Source organism: Sinocyclocheilus rhinocerous, unplaced genomic scaffold, assembly GCF_001515625.1.
Source record: "Sinocyclocheilus rhinocerous isolate Xijiao unplaced genomic scaffold, SAMN03320098_v1.1 scaffold485, whole genome shotgun sequence".
Classification (NCBI taxonomy): domain Eukaryota; kingdom Metazoa; phylum Chordata; class Actinopteri; order Cypriniformes; family Cyprinidae; genus Sinocyclocheilus; species Sinocyclocheilus rhinocerous.
In genome coordinates, this window is record NW_015659927.1 from 151,990 (window position 1) to 169,825 (window position 17,836).

A 17,836-nucleotide genomic window follows, 5' to 3' on the forward strand; every position below is an offset into this window, starting at 1 on the left:
AAAGGGAACAAATTTGATGGGGCTAGATCTGTTCGCTGCTTTGGGGTTCACGTTGGTGGACTCAGGGGGGGCTGCTATTCTGGCTGTGACTACAACCTGCCAGCAACAGTGGCCAGCACTGTTCGAAGGGCTGGGCTGCCTCACCACATTCAACCATCAACCTCTCCTCAATCCCACTGTCACCCCTGTTATTCAACCACTACGCCACATTCCCCTGGCCCTTCGTGATGGGGTGACAGCTAAACTGCAGCGGCTACAAGACGCAGGCATCATTGAGCCTGTGGACGCTTCGCCCTGGGTTTCAAATCTGGTGGTGGCTACAAAAAATCAGGTGACCTACGTATCTGTGTGGATTTGCGGCGTATAAACAAGGCAGTAATTCCTGACAAGTATCCACTACCGACTGCTGAGGAACTCACAGCCCAATTCTATGGCTCTACAGTGTTTTCCAAGTTGGACCATAGAGAAGGGTATCTGCAGGTGCCCTTACATCCAAGCAGCAGGAACCTGACAGCTTTTGTGACACACACAAAAGCTGTCAGGATCTTTCGCTATACCAGGATGCCATTTGGCCTTAGCTCCGCCCCTTTCTGCTTCCAGAAAATAATGACTTCTGTGTTAGCTGGCATACCAGGTGTGGTTATTTATCTGGATGATGTGGTTGTGCATGGGGCAACTAGACAGATCCATGACGAGCGCCTAAATAATGTGTTTGATGCACTAGCCAAGCAACACTTGACCCTCAATGGTGACAAATGTCTCTTTGCTGTGCCAACCATTGACTTTGTGGGATTCAAATTGTCGGCAGAGGGCATTCATCCACTTCATTCCAATGTGGAGGCTATTCAGTCCATCCCCGAACCAACTTCGCCAGCACAAGTAGCTTCCTTTCTGGGAATGACAGGCTATTATTTGAAGTTTCTTCCCCAGTATTCAGCCACTACAGCCCCTCTGCGGCAATTATTGCGGAAAGATTAACCCTGGGTATGGACTCAAGCATGTACGGAGGCTGTGCTTACCCTTATGGCTCAGCTTACATTGCCACCAGTGTTAGCGCATTTTAGCACCTCTTGTGACACTCTGGTCACCTGCGACGCATCTGCCACAGCAATCGGTGCTGTGCTTTCTCAAGTACAGAATGGTATGTATCTGGAGAACTAGCTGCTTTTTCCCCAGTCAAAGATGAGCTGTCCTGTTGGAATGATGTCTGCGTGGCTCGTGGGCTTTGCACTGTGGTCCCAGGGTCCCTTCGTGCGCGCGTGTTAGCAATGGCGCACGAGGGTTACCTGGGCATAGTGAAGTTCAAACAGCGCTGCCAAGACCAGGTGTGGTGACCAGGAATAGATAGGGAGATTGAAGCACTGGTCAAGGACTGTTCAGCCTGCCTTGTGAGTGGTAAGACCGGCCACTCACCTCCACCACCCCTGCGGCCCTTAGCCTGGCCCTCTCGACCCTGGCAGCACTTACAGCTGGATATTTGCGGTGAGATTCACGGGGTTCCCCACAATCAGCGCTACCTAGTTGTAGTTTATGACTTACACTCCAAATGGCCTGAATTGACTGCTACGGGTTCTGTCACCTCCCAGGTCATTGTGGATTTTTTGGACTCTCTGTTTTCACGCTGGGGCCTTCCATAGATAATCACAACAGACAATGGCCCTCAGTTTATCTCAGGCGACTTCAAATCCTACCTGGAGAGTAAGGGTATTCAACACATCCGCACAGCCCTTTATCACCCCCCAGGCTAACAGTGGTGTGGAGCGGTTTCATCAGTCCCTTAAAAATGGTCTCAGAGCACACCTGGCCCAAGGGTGTCCTTTCAGTCAAGCCGTTCACTTCACTCTGCTGCACTACAGGGCCTCTCATCATTGCACCACGGGTGTTTCCCCTGCTTTTCTCATGCTGGGTAGGGAGCACAATTTGCCACTTGATCGGCTCCGCCCACCTGTGCCACTGAAACCTCCCCCAGGAGTTAAAGCTTCTGTCTCTTGCCAACAGCGCCGGATGAAAATACAGTTCGTTTTACAAACGTAAGCATGCCAAAGTGCTGGACATTGCCGTAAATGACTGGGTTAGGGTTCGTAGGCCTCACAGGGGAAACAAACTGGCCTCATTCTGGTCCTCTCCTCTGAGAATTACCCGCCGGCTTGGCCCGGCATCTTATCTTTTGAACGATGGTACCCGGTGGCACTCCAGCTTTCTTCGTAAAGTGCCAGCACCATGTCAAGATGCTGCACAAAGAAGCAATACCCTGCCTCAGACCACTCCTACAGTGGAGCAGGATGCTCGAACACCTCAGGCTGTCAGCACAGGCCCAGACTTTACTTTGCCTCAAGGTCAGGGACGCGGGAAGTAGGGGTGCTGAGGGGGCTGCAGCACCCCCTGTTTTCACATGGTTGCAAATGCAACGCCAAGTTTGTTCATTTAAAGGTATTCAGTTTTAGCATTTAATAATTTATTTGTAATGATCTCTGAAATGTAAATTGTAAGTGGGCTATAATAAACCCATGTTTATCTTTATAAACATGATTAATTTTACTTGTGATGTTTTCTATATGGGATGATTAGCCTAATCCTCATGAACATGTGACGCTATCGCGTGGTATCATACATGAACTGTACAGAATGCGAACAAGATTAACTGTAATACAAGGAGATAATGGCGCAAAAGTGAATTTCAGATCTTTTTAAATGCCCATCCCAGCAAAAACTTTCCAAAATCGGCATCCAAACAACACCAGCCCCAGCACGAGCACCGACATACATACAAACATCTTCCCGCGCCCCTGCTCAAGGTCCCATCTTCCCATCTCAGTCACCATCCGTATGGTGTTTTGATTGCTCGGTTATCACTATGCATATCTAGAGAGAGAAGCGTTCGATTATAAAGGTCTGTCTCTGTTGGAGAAACTTGTTCTGTTCTGTGATAAGAATGTTAGTTAAGTGCTGAGATCTGAAGTAAACAAATGAGCACAGAGTTGCCAAAAAGAACTATCTGTTTCCTGGTCTTTTGTACACCACACTCCATAAATGCAGTTACGCCCTAAAAAAGATATTGGTGCAAAAAAGCCTCTGTATGAGTTTTTGTCTCATATTTATATCATACGATATCACACGAGCAGGGAGAGCAGTATTACACGAGTGCACAGCTGTTTAGTTTCTGAATGAATCCGCGTTTTGAACGAATCGTGTGAATCAATGATTCAAAGGCCCATTCATAAAGAGAGCCATTTAGGCCTACTTCATTCCTGAATGAATCAGCCGTTCGAATAAATGACTCATAAAGACATTTACCGCCACCTGCTGGCAGATTTAGTTTGTTATTTGTGACCCTGGAGCACAAAACAGGTCATAAGGGTCAATTTTATTAAAAAGCTGAATAAATAAGCTTTCCATTGATGTATGGTTTGTTAGGATAGGACCATATTTGGCCGATATACAACTATTTGAAAATCTGGAATCTGAGGGTGCAAAAAAATCTAAATACTGAGAAAATCATTTTTAAAGTTGTCCAAATTAAGTCCTTAGCAATGCATATTACTAATCAAAAATTAAGTTTTGATATATTTACGGTAGGAACGTGTTGTGATGTTCTTCATGGAAGATGATCTTTACTTAATATCCTAATGATTTTTGGCATAAAAGAAAAATCGATAATTTTGAGCCATACAATGTTTTTTTTTGGCTATTACTAAAAATATACCCCAGCGACTTAAGACTGGTTTTGTGCTCCAGGGTCACATTTAGAGTATGTAGAGTATCATTTCATTAAAAATAAATAAATAATAATAATAATAAAACCATTAAAGGGATAGTTCACCCAAAAAAATTTTATTCTGTCATAATTTATTCACCCTCATGTCATTTCAAACTTTTCTTTGGTGGAACATAGAAGAAGGTATTTTGAAGACTGTTGGTAACAACGCTGTTTTGGTTACCAATGACTTCCATTGTATGAACAAAATATACTGAGGTGTTTCTCAAATTATCTTCTTTTATTTTCCATAGTTTGTTATCCTGTTGTAACCTAAATGTTTATGTGTAATAAATTTATATGTTGAATCAAATAAAATATTTCTTTCTGAAGCTACAATTTGTAATGTCTACCTGATACTTTCTCATTTAACAAAAAAAAATAGCTTTAAATAATCTTTTGTGGGTATTTTCACTGTCAAATTTATTTTAGTTAGATTAATTAATCGAAACATGTAGTTGATTAGATTAAAAATTGTAATCGACTGACAGCCCTAATATATATATATATATATATGTATAGCCTACTCAAATTAGGGATTCTTAATTCTGAGTCTCTTCTGCTCACCAAGGCTGCATTCAATTTATTTGATCATTAAAACAGTAATATTGTGAACTATTGTGAATTAATTTAAAATCACTGTTTTCTATTTTAATATATTTTAAAATGTAATTTATTCCTGTGATGGCAAATCTAAATTTTTAGCAGTCATTACTCCAGTATTCAGTGTCACATGATCCAGAAATCATTCTAATGCACTGATTTAAACATTTCTTATTATTATACATGTTGAAAGCTTAATATTTTGTGCAAAAAATGTTTGTTTGTTTTTTATGTGCAAGTCTTTACAGTCTTGTAATCATTTTATTATTAGTTTAATCAATCCTACATTTCTTAAAGAAATACTGACCCAATACTGACTGAAAATTACTGATAAAACTGGAGCCCTGATGTGTGAGGTATTAGGCTACTTTAAAATTTTATAAAAAGTAGTATTTGTTATAAAATGTGTAATTGAGAGGTAAAACACAGCACCTTGAAACTCCTTAAATGAGGATATGGATCTTTTAACTGCAGTTGATGTCTCAATTAAGCTCAATTCAACCTTCCTGACACTGTGTCTCTTTATAATGTCTGAAGAAATCTTAAAATCACCCTAATGAAGGAGGTAAAATCATTCAGGATATGAAATAATCGTATTCTCCTTAAAATTAAAACTTTTAACTCCCTAAATGATGTCCTAAATGATCTGTGAAGTGGACTCAGCAGATAGGGGCTGACATTTTAATCAGATTTTGCCTTGACTATTACTGAGACTGGTACACATAGTGAATCATAGTGTCAGATAAGATTATTATCTTGAGGTATGATATGATCTCTGTCTTTATCTGATAGGCCTCATCAGTGTCAGGAGCGGAAATGTAAATGAAGGAGGGATGATAAATGGATAAATATAAAATCTTTGCTCTGTCCTTTGACTGCTCTGACAGCCCGTGTTCCTCTGTCTTGTGCCACACTCACTCCATTAGAGGAAATGAAAGCCCTTAGCTGGACTGAGCCACAATTACAGGCACAATTACTTCCTCTACAAATCGCCCCAGATCCCTATGCCTGATTATCAAATTAGAGCTATTAATAAGCTTCCCGCTGTGTGCGTGTGCGATAGAGTGCTCTCTCTGCCACCAATACACGTTAGCATACATCCTATCATTCATCTATCTATCTATCTATCTGTCTATCTATCTGTCTATCTGTCTGTCTGTCTGTCTGTCTGTATGTCTATGTGTCTGTCTGTCTGTCTGTCTGTCTGTCTGTCTCAAAAGTAGGCCTATATGACGAGCTCTTGTCAGATGAGCCGTTTCGAGGAGGACATGATTATAAGCAGAAACGTATACTCAGAAACTCAGAATTACTTAAACACTGAATTTAGATTTTTGACATATTTTACTTTTAATCAAGTCTTATAATTCAGTTTCTCTTAATTCAAACTATAGCTAAACGTTGTTTTGGTCGTCATTAATGTGGCGTTACATGTTGCTCCATTCAGGCGACACATGGAGAGCGTAACCGAGCAAACCGTCCATCTCTTCCTCTGTAGTTTTCGAACAAACTAAAAAACAAGAATGAATATCAGATGGTGTTGAAAGATTTAGTACAGCTTACTGAACTGCATCATGTCTAGTCTAATCTCCCAATCTGTGTTTTATTCACGAAAAATAGTAAATAAAACAGCTTGTGAATGCCTTGTCATGTAACATTAGCCTACATTTACCTCAGGCAAGTCATTCAGTTTCCATAATGCTTAAATGGTGAATGTATTGTTAAATACAGTATATGCACAATATTATACATTTACTTAACCTATTATTGTTTTATTTAATAGGCCTATAGCCCCCTGTTTGAATAAATGTCCAAAATCAAAAAAAAATCTAATCTGCTAAACTCAAATGCACAAAATGGCTAAATTTGATAGAGCAGGTAGCAGTCAGAAAAAGCGATGTCTTTTCTTTCTTTTTTTCTCATTTTTATTGAATCACGGTGTGTTACAAACATACTAAATGTGTCTCTCTTCACCTAAAACAGAAAGAGTAAGCCTAAATGAATTTACCCCTGAGAAAATGGGAATAGACATGGCAGAGGAGGGTGAGGGCCAAAACTTCTGAATTAAATCTGATATTAGGCAATGCTGGCTCGATTCAGGCCTCAAAGCAGGGAGAACTATCCATATCTCTAAATCAGAGTCTGTATATTGAAAGTGTCACCTAATTGAAAGTGATTTAGGGCTCTGCATTGGCTGGCAGTGCATATATAAATTCACCCCTGACAGCCACTCGAAAGTCTCCCGTATCAACATTATGAGGTATTTGCATGGCAGAGCCTTGGAGATTATGCACCATGCAAATGATGTAGCTCGCTGGATGAGGTGATTTCAGGTCTCCCCGCACCCGTCCTCGTCCTCACACCCCAGGGGATAGGAGCTCCGCCTTTGTTCGCATATTCATTTTTCCCCCCTTGTTTTGCATGTCCCTGGTTTTATATGCTCGGCTGCTTGGGCATCTAAAGGCATCAGCGCTCACAGGCTCCTGGGACACAGAAAGCCATTTTTCATTTAAGACACGTGGCAGCCCAGCACTCGGCCCATCCCCTTCATTGTACCTTTTAATAATGCCCTCTTGGATATTTCGCGTTTCTTTTTCTTTTTCGGGTTTTGTTGAAGATGCTGTTACAATGGCTGAATAGATCAACCATGGGATCATTCTATAAAATAGCATCTTTATCTTGTGCTATTGACCTACATTTTAACAGTCTGAAAACTATAATGAAAATGATAATATTTCACTTACATTTGGCAACCAGATTGTGTTCAAATATGTTTCAGAATTTTTGCCTTAATTTTGAACAATATATCTATTGTTTTCTTATTTGTAACCTAATAAACTTTTTGTTAAAGCTTTTATATTTACATTTATGCATTTGGCATGAGCTTTCATCCAAAGCCACATACAATGAATTCAGTATATATTTAATGAATCGACCGTTTGAACTACAGGGATGCCTTTAAAAAATGCAAATCGTGTGCTATTTTCTTTAAAAGAAATGCCACTTGGTTAGATATTTTGTTAAATAATGCAGAGATATTTTAAACGTGGAGTAAGTGTCGTACTATTTGCGGCTGCTATATTATATGTATTATATACTGTATGCTACACTTTCAGAAAAGGGTACAAAAGCTGTCACTTGGGCAGTACCCTTTTTAAAAGGCACACATTTGTACCTAAGTGAACCCTTTATTCTCTTTGTTTTACACAGAACATTATTTTTTATAATGCTCTAGGAGCTTGTGTGTTATGAACTTTATGGGCTCAGAGAGTGACCGTTTCCTGGCCTGCCCCATGAGATGGTTCTTGACACCTGTGTGTTTGACAACAAGTGGCAGCGCTTCATTCACGGTGCATTAGTCTGTCGCTAATCTATCTACTGCTGAAACAAGTGGATTAAGACTTATCATCCAGACAGGCAATAGCATCTGATGGATGACACCCTTCACTCGGCCCTGACAAGGGTTTCCCTCATCGCAACAGAAAATAGAATCAGAAACAGCTCTCTTACTGTAATGACATTTTTCTCTCTGCGTAATAGGATTTTCAGCACAGTCCACCACAGCTATATACTTGTGTATAACAGCAGAGGCAGGAAATGCTCTGTTGTTTGCATGCATTACTGATCTTGGTAGTGGCTCTTACCTTCGTAAGTTCAAAATTCATACCTGTCTAGACCTGAATATACTGGTTTGTTAACATTGATCGAAGCATCTAATGGAGAACAGAACATGACATGATTTTACATTAACTTCAGGATAAAAAGACGAAGAAATACAGAAGTATATACACCACTGTTCAAACTTTTGGAGTCAGTAAGATTTGTTATATTTTTGAAAGAAGTCTCTTATGCTCACCATGCAATGAATATTTACATTCATTGTGCCAATTATTTGATGAATAAAACTGCAGTAAAAACAGTAATATTGTGAAGTAGTATTACAATTTAAAATATATATTTTTATATGTTTTATAATATGTAATGTATTCCTGTGATGCAAAGCTGAATTTTCAGCATCATTACTCCGGTCTTCAGTGTCACATGATCCTTCAGAAATCATTCTACACTGATTTTAAGTTATAGGACATAGCATTTATTTGAAGTAGAAATCTTTTGCAACATTATAAATGTCTTTTATTGTCAATTTTGATCAGTTGAATGCATCCTTACTGAATGAAAGTATTAATTAAAATATTTTAATTGTACATACTAACTAAACTATTCATATTTATTAATATTAATAAAATACTAAAAACACCTGACATGCACTTCTAAAATTAATAATTCAGAAATAATAACAACATCAATACTATCAGCTCATGTTATTTTGAATCAGCTCTTTCATTGCTTGTTTTGACTAGAGGGCTAGCTAGAAGAAGCTATAGACAGATGCTTCTTTTTCCACTTTGTATAAGCAAAGCTAATGGAGCTCAAAGTGTTCTTTAAGAGCAGATTCGCTGGGTTACGCTTCGGGGTCATTATGACCCAGGCCTGCTGTGTGTTTGATTAAACGTCTTGAGTTCACACAGAAACAACAGGATGCTAATCGCAGGAAAGAGATGGGAGATCGCCTCCATTTCCCCTCAGCACCAGGACTTTGATGATGGGCGGAGGAGGGAGCTGAACATGGAGAGGAAAGAGAAAGTTGAAGGAAAAGAGATGAATCACAGAGAGCAAGAGAGACGGCTTTGATTAATTAAGCCTCCTACACTCATCGGGCTCCTCACATGGGTGAGTGCTTGTCCTGATCAGACGTGAATACCTCAGGGAGCTCAGACAGAGCAAGCTGGATGGAAAAGGATGAATATTAATGCTTGCCTAACACCCAGTTTACTCACAAATGGGCCATGTGTTTGTTCGGGCCAAACAGGACTGTTGACAAGACAGGAAATATGTACCTCGCTAATGCTAGTCAAAATTCTGCATGCTGAATGCGCTGTGGATTCAGTGCAGGGGGGCAAGCGATGACGGTTTTCACATGCTCTCGTAACACTCAGCTAATTATTTTGCATTTGCAACTTGATGAAAAATGGCAACTTGATGATACACAGAGAAGCAGTGAAGATAATTTTTCCTCAAATGCATCTAAATGCATGCACTCCTTACCAAAATTATAATGTTATAGAGGGAATGCAGTGACTTTTTTTTATGATAGGTGTTTTTTTTTCAAAGACTGTATAGGATTTTTTCTGTATACGTAATGCTATTGCCCACAAAAAAACAAAAAAAAAAGAGACGGATCTATGCTTTGTGACAAAATGGCACAACAAATACATGTTGTCACACTGCATTAAGCTAAAAGCACTCGATGCTTATATGCACAGTGTGAGTACCTGTTGATACGATCACAGAAATAATTATGCTGCTTTCATGTAGTGGAAACTAGTAATAGTATATAAAAAAAAAACAGTCAAAGAAACGTGTTGTTTAAAAGAAGCATTTTAATATAAATTGTGCATGTTAGAATTTAAATAAATAAATATAATAATATTATATTATGGTCTAAAATAAATACATGTAGCATTTGAATTTTTTTCAGACTCATCTGACATCCACAGATAGGCTACGCAGCCTCAGTGCTGTGCGTCAGAGATACACGAGGCCATGAAGGACTAATCAAATCTGTGAAAACGGTAAATACTTCATGTTTGCCCATGATCCTCAGTTAAAGGATAACCCCATCAAGCTCCAAATTAGTGGCAGCCATAACTTTATTGCGGCCATAAATAATTCACTTGGGCCATCTGTAAAGTGCCTGATTTAATTCCAGTGAATGCAGAGCCAGGCCAGTGAGTCTGTCTGGTGTGGAGGGGGAATCCAAGAGCCTGTTCAGACACTCGTGTAGCAGTGAATATTCACTGCATAAAGGCCATCAGAGGCAGAAAGCATTGTATGGTCAGGATCAGAGAGCTACTGTTGAATCTCTCATAGTTAATATTCTCACTAGCACTTTTGAATTCCTTGGAGAAATAATTTGAAATGCTTGGCCTGGTTCAAAATAAACAACAAGCAAGCAAAATAAAATGTTATATACTCTTAAATGTACACTGCTGGTCAAAAGTTTGGGATTAGTAAGATTTTAATGTTTTTTTTTTAAATACGTTTCTTGTGCTCATCAAAGCTGCTTTTATTTGATCAAAAATACAGAAAAAACTAACTTTGTGAACTGTTATTGCAATTTAAAATAACGTTTTTCTATTTAATTTAAAATATAATTTATTCCTGTGATGGCAAAGCTGAATTTTCATGAACTATTACTATTATTTGGTGTCATATGATCCTTCAGAAATCACTCTAATATGCTGATTTATTATCAGTGCTGGAAACAGTTGTGCTGCTGTTAGACTGTGAACCTGTGATACTTCTTTCAGGGTTCTTTGATGAATAAAAAAAAGTTCCAAAGAAAAGTATTTATTTACATATCTGATCATAACTTCATTCAAATTTGCATCAAGTTTATGAGGTTTTTAAACATTTTTTATATTGCTTCAAAAATTATTTTAATAAAACAAACAATATATTGTAAGCTTCTTTTCGATTGTTGATATCTAACCCTCACCCAAACAATTTGGTTAACCTTTAATTTAACCAAACTGAGTTTGCACTAAACCTCCCTCACATATCATTTCATATTAATTTCAAGTTGATTTTGGTTTGGACGTGACTGCACCAGCTTGCCTCATTCATATGGATTTGCTTTGACACGCTAATCAGCCAGTCACAGTGATCATATCGAGCATTTGCTTGTATTTCACTATTCTTCATCACAATTTGTATCTTTGTGTTAATCAACCACCACAATAACCATTATGACTCCAGGTACAGTGCGATTACAACCACAGACACTTATTTCAGTGTTATAAGCTTCAAAATCATCAGATGCTAGTCAGTCTAGTTGGCTTTTTTCCATATATCTTGCAATTCAGCAGCATTGTGCCTGTAGTGAGAGACAGAATAATCTCGCTGCTTGTGATTTTGTGTCATAAACAATCAGGTTGTGTTAGTCTGTCTTTGAATATATGTGCAGTAACAGCAGGAGATGCTAAAGCGGGTCTGTTGTTAGGCAGAACGAGGCTCCAGGGAGCGGCAGATCTGTTATTACACCTGAAGCCCTGCAGCTCCAATTATTTGCCCCCTCTTCTCTGCCCTTACTCGCACTTTTCCAGCTCAAACGGCTCTGGAGTGACAGGCCGATATAACCTGGCTTCGAATGAGATCAGTCCTCTGTCAGCACACACTGAACTCATTCTGGACACACAGAGCAGGTGCTCAGATGATAAATAGACTGGCTGAAAGAGAATGAGTCTGGATTGGATGTTATGGAAGATTATTTACTTCTTCTTCTGTCTTGTGTTTAAATTGTACTCTATCAAGACACAGATAAAGAGAGAAGAGGAGATATGCAAGGAAAACCAATGAAATCATCAGTTTTTGTCTGCTGGGGAGCTGACAAATGGACAGGGACAAGATTTTTTTTTTTTTCAGAATCAAAATTGTATGTTAATTTATATACTGGCATATGGGAAAGTATGTTTTAGATGCTATAATTGGCCATTTTTTAAACAGTTTATCACCACTATTAATCAACTGTTAGATTTCACTTGCTCATTTCACAGTGTGACATGATTTTTGTTAAAGTAAAAATATCGATCATTAGGGATGTAACGATACACTCAACTCACGATATACTGATTTCACGATACGATTTTCTAACAATTTCTAACAACAAAACAATTGAGATTTAAGACAAATTCTAAATGAAAAGGTGTCCTTTTTTTGTTCTTATGAATACTGCCCTGCGTCCCAATGTTCATACAATCCATCCTAAATAGTATGTGAGATTAGAATAAGTGTGTCCCAAAGCATAGTATGTTGAAAAGAGTATGCCAAAAGTCCCCGGATGGTCTACTATTTCAGGTTGATTTTTGAAGTATGGATCATGCCAAAGCCACTAGAAGGCAAGCCTGCAACCTTTAGCCAAAAAACTTTAACGACAAATGCTAACAGAAAGGAGACCAGAGGCTTTGTTAGACTGTGAACCTGTGATACTTCTTTCAGGGTTCTTTGATGAATAAAAAAAAGTTCCAAAGAAAAGTATTTATTTAAAATAGAAATCTTTTGTAACAATATACACTACTTTTTTTTGGTAATTTTTTTTCTTTCTTTTTTGAAAGAAATTAATACTTTTATTCAGCAAGGATATGTTAAATTAATAAAAAGTGATAGTAAAGGCTTATATTGTTAGAAAAGATTTCTATTTTGAATAAATGCTGTTCTTTTTAACTTTTGAAAGGCATTGTATTTATTTTAGGTCACATTTGGGTTAAAACTATAAGATTTTAATCTTTATGTGGGGGAAAAGTCTATTTTCCGATACACTCAACTCACGATATACTGATTTCACGATACGATTTTCTAACAATTTCTAACAACAAAACAATTGAGATTTAAGACAAATTCTAAATGAAAAGGTGTCCTTTTTTTGTTCTTATGAATACTGCCCTGCGTCCCAATGTTCATACAATCCATCCTAAATAGTATGTGAGATTAGAATAAGTGTGTCCCAAAGCATAGTATGTTGAAAAGAGTATGCCAAAAGTCCCCGGATGGTCTACTATTTCAGGTTGATTTTTGAAGTATGGATCATGCCAAAGCCACTAGAAGGCAAGCCTGCAACCTTTAGCCAAAAAACTTTAACGACAAATGCTAACAGAAAGGAGACCAGAGGCTTTTTTTTTTTTTTTTTAATGGATGCCAATGGAGGAGAGGCTTCACTACGCTGAATAAACAGCTTTTTAGAGGAAACAGCTTATCATTTAATTAATCGACAGCCAAATCAGCTAATCTTCAACATATTTTACACTATGCAATACTTTTGGATTGAACTATTTTTAGAGTTTATACCGAAAAATACCGTTATATACCGTTTTATGAGAGAAGTCACTGATCCCTAAACAATACTTTTGGATTGAACTATTTTTAGTTTACACCTAAAAAAAATGCTGTTTTATAAGAGAAGTCACTGACGTTTTGCGAAAGGTGGGATTCAGTTTACGGCACTTATTCATTCCTATGGTATCCGTAAATGGCGACTGAGTATCGTACAACTCTAACTAAAAAATTAAATGATGTCAAGGCTGTAATGTGATTGGTTATTAAGGCACACCTGATCCAAGTAATACAGACCCTCTCATCTCCCGTAAGACAATGGCTGCTTTCCAGTCCATTTTTTTATGCCCTTCACTCGCAAACTTCCCTCCGTCTTGTTTACTCGGATGTACGTCATTGATTACGTTGCATGAGTGCCCACTTCTGGCGGAACCCTTGGAATGGGCTGAACTGAAACAACCTAAGCCCTTGATCACTTAGAATCAGCTATGGGGTTGGTTTATTGTTTACATTTTTTCCCTTATGAATTTGATTGGTGCAGCATTCTATATGTATATAGGTATGTTTGGGCTGTTATAAATGTAAAAAAAAATCATTCATATATTATAGAGTTGTTTGGGGTGGGGATAAATTAAACACGATCTGCGATGACGTCACAATCGTGTTGCATTGTGGTCTATGGAGCGGCCTGAAGTGTGCATATGAAGCAGACTCGCTCCCTCGGTCAAAATCGAGGGGTCAAGGGTCTGTCCATATAAACTTCCCTCATCCACTTCAGGAAGTGGAACACACTTCAAAATGGCAGCGGGGATTCCCCCCAGAGGAAGTGCTTAGGGAAGTTTGCAAGTGCATGTCTAAAAGGGGAGTGGAACGCAGCCAAGCTCTGTCCGTGCACACTCTAATGGCTAATATTGCCCACAATCCATTGCGCTTTGGCGAAGGATTTGGTCCAGAACTACAAACACAAATAAAGCGCTTTAAAAAAATTACATGGTGGATGTGCGCGACCTAGAGAGGTTTAGATAAAGGGGTTTGAGTTACTAATAATCAACATTTAACCTGGTAAAAAATATTTATTTAATGTTATCTGTGTTGTATTTTATCCGCAACAGCGATATGAACTTTTATAAACATCCGTTGGTCGTTTCCTTTTAAATGCATCATTATGCAGAAAATATGAGCAGAGTTCTCGGCATGAAAAACCTGTGGCTGGCAGTTTTATACTATTAAAACTAATTTAACATGTAATTTGCATCTGCACAAATCATTTTTCCCTATTAATCATATTTAAAGAAGAGTCTTTTTAAGACGATAGATACTTTTTTTTAGTTTTTTACAAAAATAAATTCCTCTCAAAATTTCATGATTAAATTGAAGAATGCTAAAAATTGAAAATAAAAATACAAGTCTTTATCATTACAGATAAACTAGTATTTAAAAATATTTTATATTTGTGTTTTTGTCAGTAAAAACATGATATAAGAAATATCAGAACCTCTTGCTCAGTCTGAGGTGGAACGAAACTGTTGAACACATTTTGATATGGTTTGATGCTTTAATTAGCCTACTACATTTCTTACAGGTTATCTTCATTTTGGAAATTACTCAAATGAAAAAGCACAGCCTCCCACACACTTTACTGTGCTTTGTTTAGAGCTGTGAGTTTTGCATGCGTTAACTTACTTAACTGTCCCTGAGCAAGCTGATTACAAGATGAGCAGAGCAAAATGAAAGAGAGGTCAAATTAGGCTGCTGAAAAAAAAAAGTATTAAAATATCAATAGTGGTTCAATTTGCAGCATCTCTTAAAGAGTGGCCTTTTTTCACCCAGCATGAATTAGTGTGATGAGGCTAACATCTTAACCTCCAGCTGAAGATTGTGTTTATTTTGTCTGAACAGTGCAGGGCTGGTCAATTAGAAAATAACTCTGCCCTGAAGCCTGTATGATGGAGACCTCTTCCCAGCAGAATTGGGCCATTAGGCCATAGAGGATAGAGTATAAGGTTAGGAGAGCATAATTCTCTCTTAAATGAATACTATTTGCACAGTTAAACCCACAGAAACCCCCTGCTGCTTCTGTAATGAAGCTGCTTGGTGCAGTTGAATCCACACACACACATCCTATTAGCTTCATCGCCACATTCACCAGTGTAGCTGACTTGCATCTGTCCATCCAAGAATCTCATTTTATAATCAACTTTATTATTTATGAATATTTGTTTTTCTGTAATCCTTCACAAATTAATAGTATGTGAAACTCTCTCTCTCTCTCTCTCTCTCTCACTATATATATATGATGTGTGTGTGTGTGTGTATGTATATGTATATATATATATATATGGTTTTATTTTATGAAGCAAATAATTAAAATGACAAATGCACATAACTAAATTACTAAAATAAGTTAATAAAATTCAAAATATTAATAAATACTATAATAGTATAGCCTATAATTTACACTAAAATAACACTATTTTATATAGTTTTTAAATGAACCAATTATTAGCACTTATTTTTAGATTTTTAATTAATTCTTTTTTTTTCAAACATGTTGAGGCTGTGCACTATGCTTCATCTCCTAACTATATCTTTCATTTATTTTTTTTATTTTTTTTAGTATTCCTCTGCAAATTAACCACACAGACTAGTCATAACACTAAATGTGCATCTTAGCCAACAGTTGTTTAGTTCTAAAAAATAATCAGCATCAGGCTTTTCTGAGCCCTTGCCAGTGACCCACTTATTATAAAGCGAGAGAGAGAGAGTGAGAGGGAGAGATAGGGAGCTAATTAAGCTGAATATACATGAATTGTGGTGCTGGGACTGAACACAAGTGAGATTTACAGATGACACGTCTGTCTTAGCAGCTGCTTTGACATCACAGGGAAATGGACGATCTGGAGGATAAACATCTCATTTTGGTAATTTTTTGTATTTCTCCAAGGAGGTCCATAAAAAAGCTATCCATTAGCATTTCCATTCATCTCAATGGTAGTTGCTTGGCTGCTGCAGGAACCTTCCTGCATGTGCACCTAGGATGAATAGCACCTACCAAACTGCTCTGTTTTGTTAGATCCATTGATTTTATCTGGTTCTGCAACTGATTATTTTATTTAAATGAAATAATCTATTTCCTTATATTATTTTTTCTAAATAAATAATTTAATGTGTTTATTTTATATTATTTTAAGTCATTATCAAAGTAATTTGTGTGCACATGGCACTAAACTAAAGTAAGTAGGCTACAATAAATTATACATTAATCCAATGGGGGCTAACAGAGCCATGTAAGGAATAGTTTACCCAAAAATTAAAATTTGATTAAAAAAAAAATTACTCACCCTCAGACCATCCAATATGAAGATGACTTTGTTTCTTTGTAACAGATTTGGAGAAATCTAGCATTACTTCACTTGAATGAATCCTCTGCAGTGAATGGGTGCCATCAGAATGAGAGTTTAAACAGCTGATATAAACATCACAATAATCCACAAGACTCCAGTCTATCAATTAATGTCTAGTGATGTGAAAAGCTGTGTGTTTGTAATAAACAGATCCATAAGATGGTTTTTAACATAAAACAGTTGCTTCTGGCTAAAATCAGGAAAGAAATATGCTCAGATTAAGCAGTGTTTACAAGTGAAAACAGTTCTAAACAAATATGTCAGTGGATTTTGATGTGAGAGGATGACAGGGGATGGACTTTTTCACTGGAGGAAGTGGGGACTATTTTGGCAGAGGAAAAATGTCTTAATAATGAATCTGTTAATTATAATCACGCATCTTTTCACTTCACAAGATGTTAATTGATGGACTAGAGTTGTGTGGATTGCATGTGGATAATTGAGATGTTTATCCAGGTTCTAAAACATTACACTTGGTGAACATCATCTAGTGTTGGAGATACTAGACTGACCAGGTCAGTGTTGAGGATCACGCCGGGCAGCGTCTGTTAACAAGACTGTAAGCTAAATTTTTCATCCGGGCGCTCTGCCAAACCCCAGGAGCTACAGGACTGTGACACTCACCTACATGCACCACACACACGTCCAATAGACTTCACTTCATTAAGTGACCCGTCACTGTGCTGCAGTGGTCAGCTGTTCGCCAGCGTCTGCGGTGACTTTATTGTCCCCTGTGGAAGAGTGGATCAGATGCGGTGTGTCTGATGAAGCGGTGCCCTGCGGTGAGCCCGTGTGTCAGCCTGAGATCAGCACTGATGAGCAGTGTGCATGTGTGATAACAGCGGATCGTGCAGGAGCGGCTCCAGGACTTGTGCTAGGATTTATGCTTGCCAATTACTGGAGAGAAAGAAACTGAGACGCGGAAGAAAGAAATAACAACGAAGCCTGTGCTTGATAATTGGTTTGAAGTATTTTGTGAAGCTAGAGTCATTCAAGTCAATTCAATTGGCGAAAAGTATAAGAAATGCATTTAGCAAATGTTGCATTTTAATCAGAATCAGAATCAGAATGAGCTTTATTGCCAGGTATGTTTACACATATGAGGAATTTGTTTTCGTGACAGAAGCTTCCACAGTGTAACAGAATGACAGTGACAGAACAAAAAACACAGATAATAAAAAATAGAACA

General features: G+C 37.9%; 1 long non-coding RNA gene across 1 annotated transcript; it reads right to left on the reverse strand.

Annotated features, from left to right (window-relative positions):
* Positions 1 to 5,769: 5,769 nt before the first annotated feature.
* LOC107724431 (uncharacterized) lies at positions 5,770 to 17,566 on the reverse strand. Its single transcript, XR_001638024.1, has 3 exons — positions 17,272 to 17,566; positions 6,649 to 6,837; positions 5,770 to 5,846 (listed from the first exon to the last, which is right to left on the reverse strand). It is a non-coding gene; the product is annotated as an uncharacterized LOC107724431 (long non-coding RNA).
* Between the last annotated feature and the right edge of the window lie 270 nt (positions 17,567 to 17,836).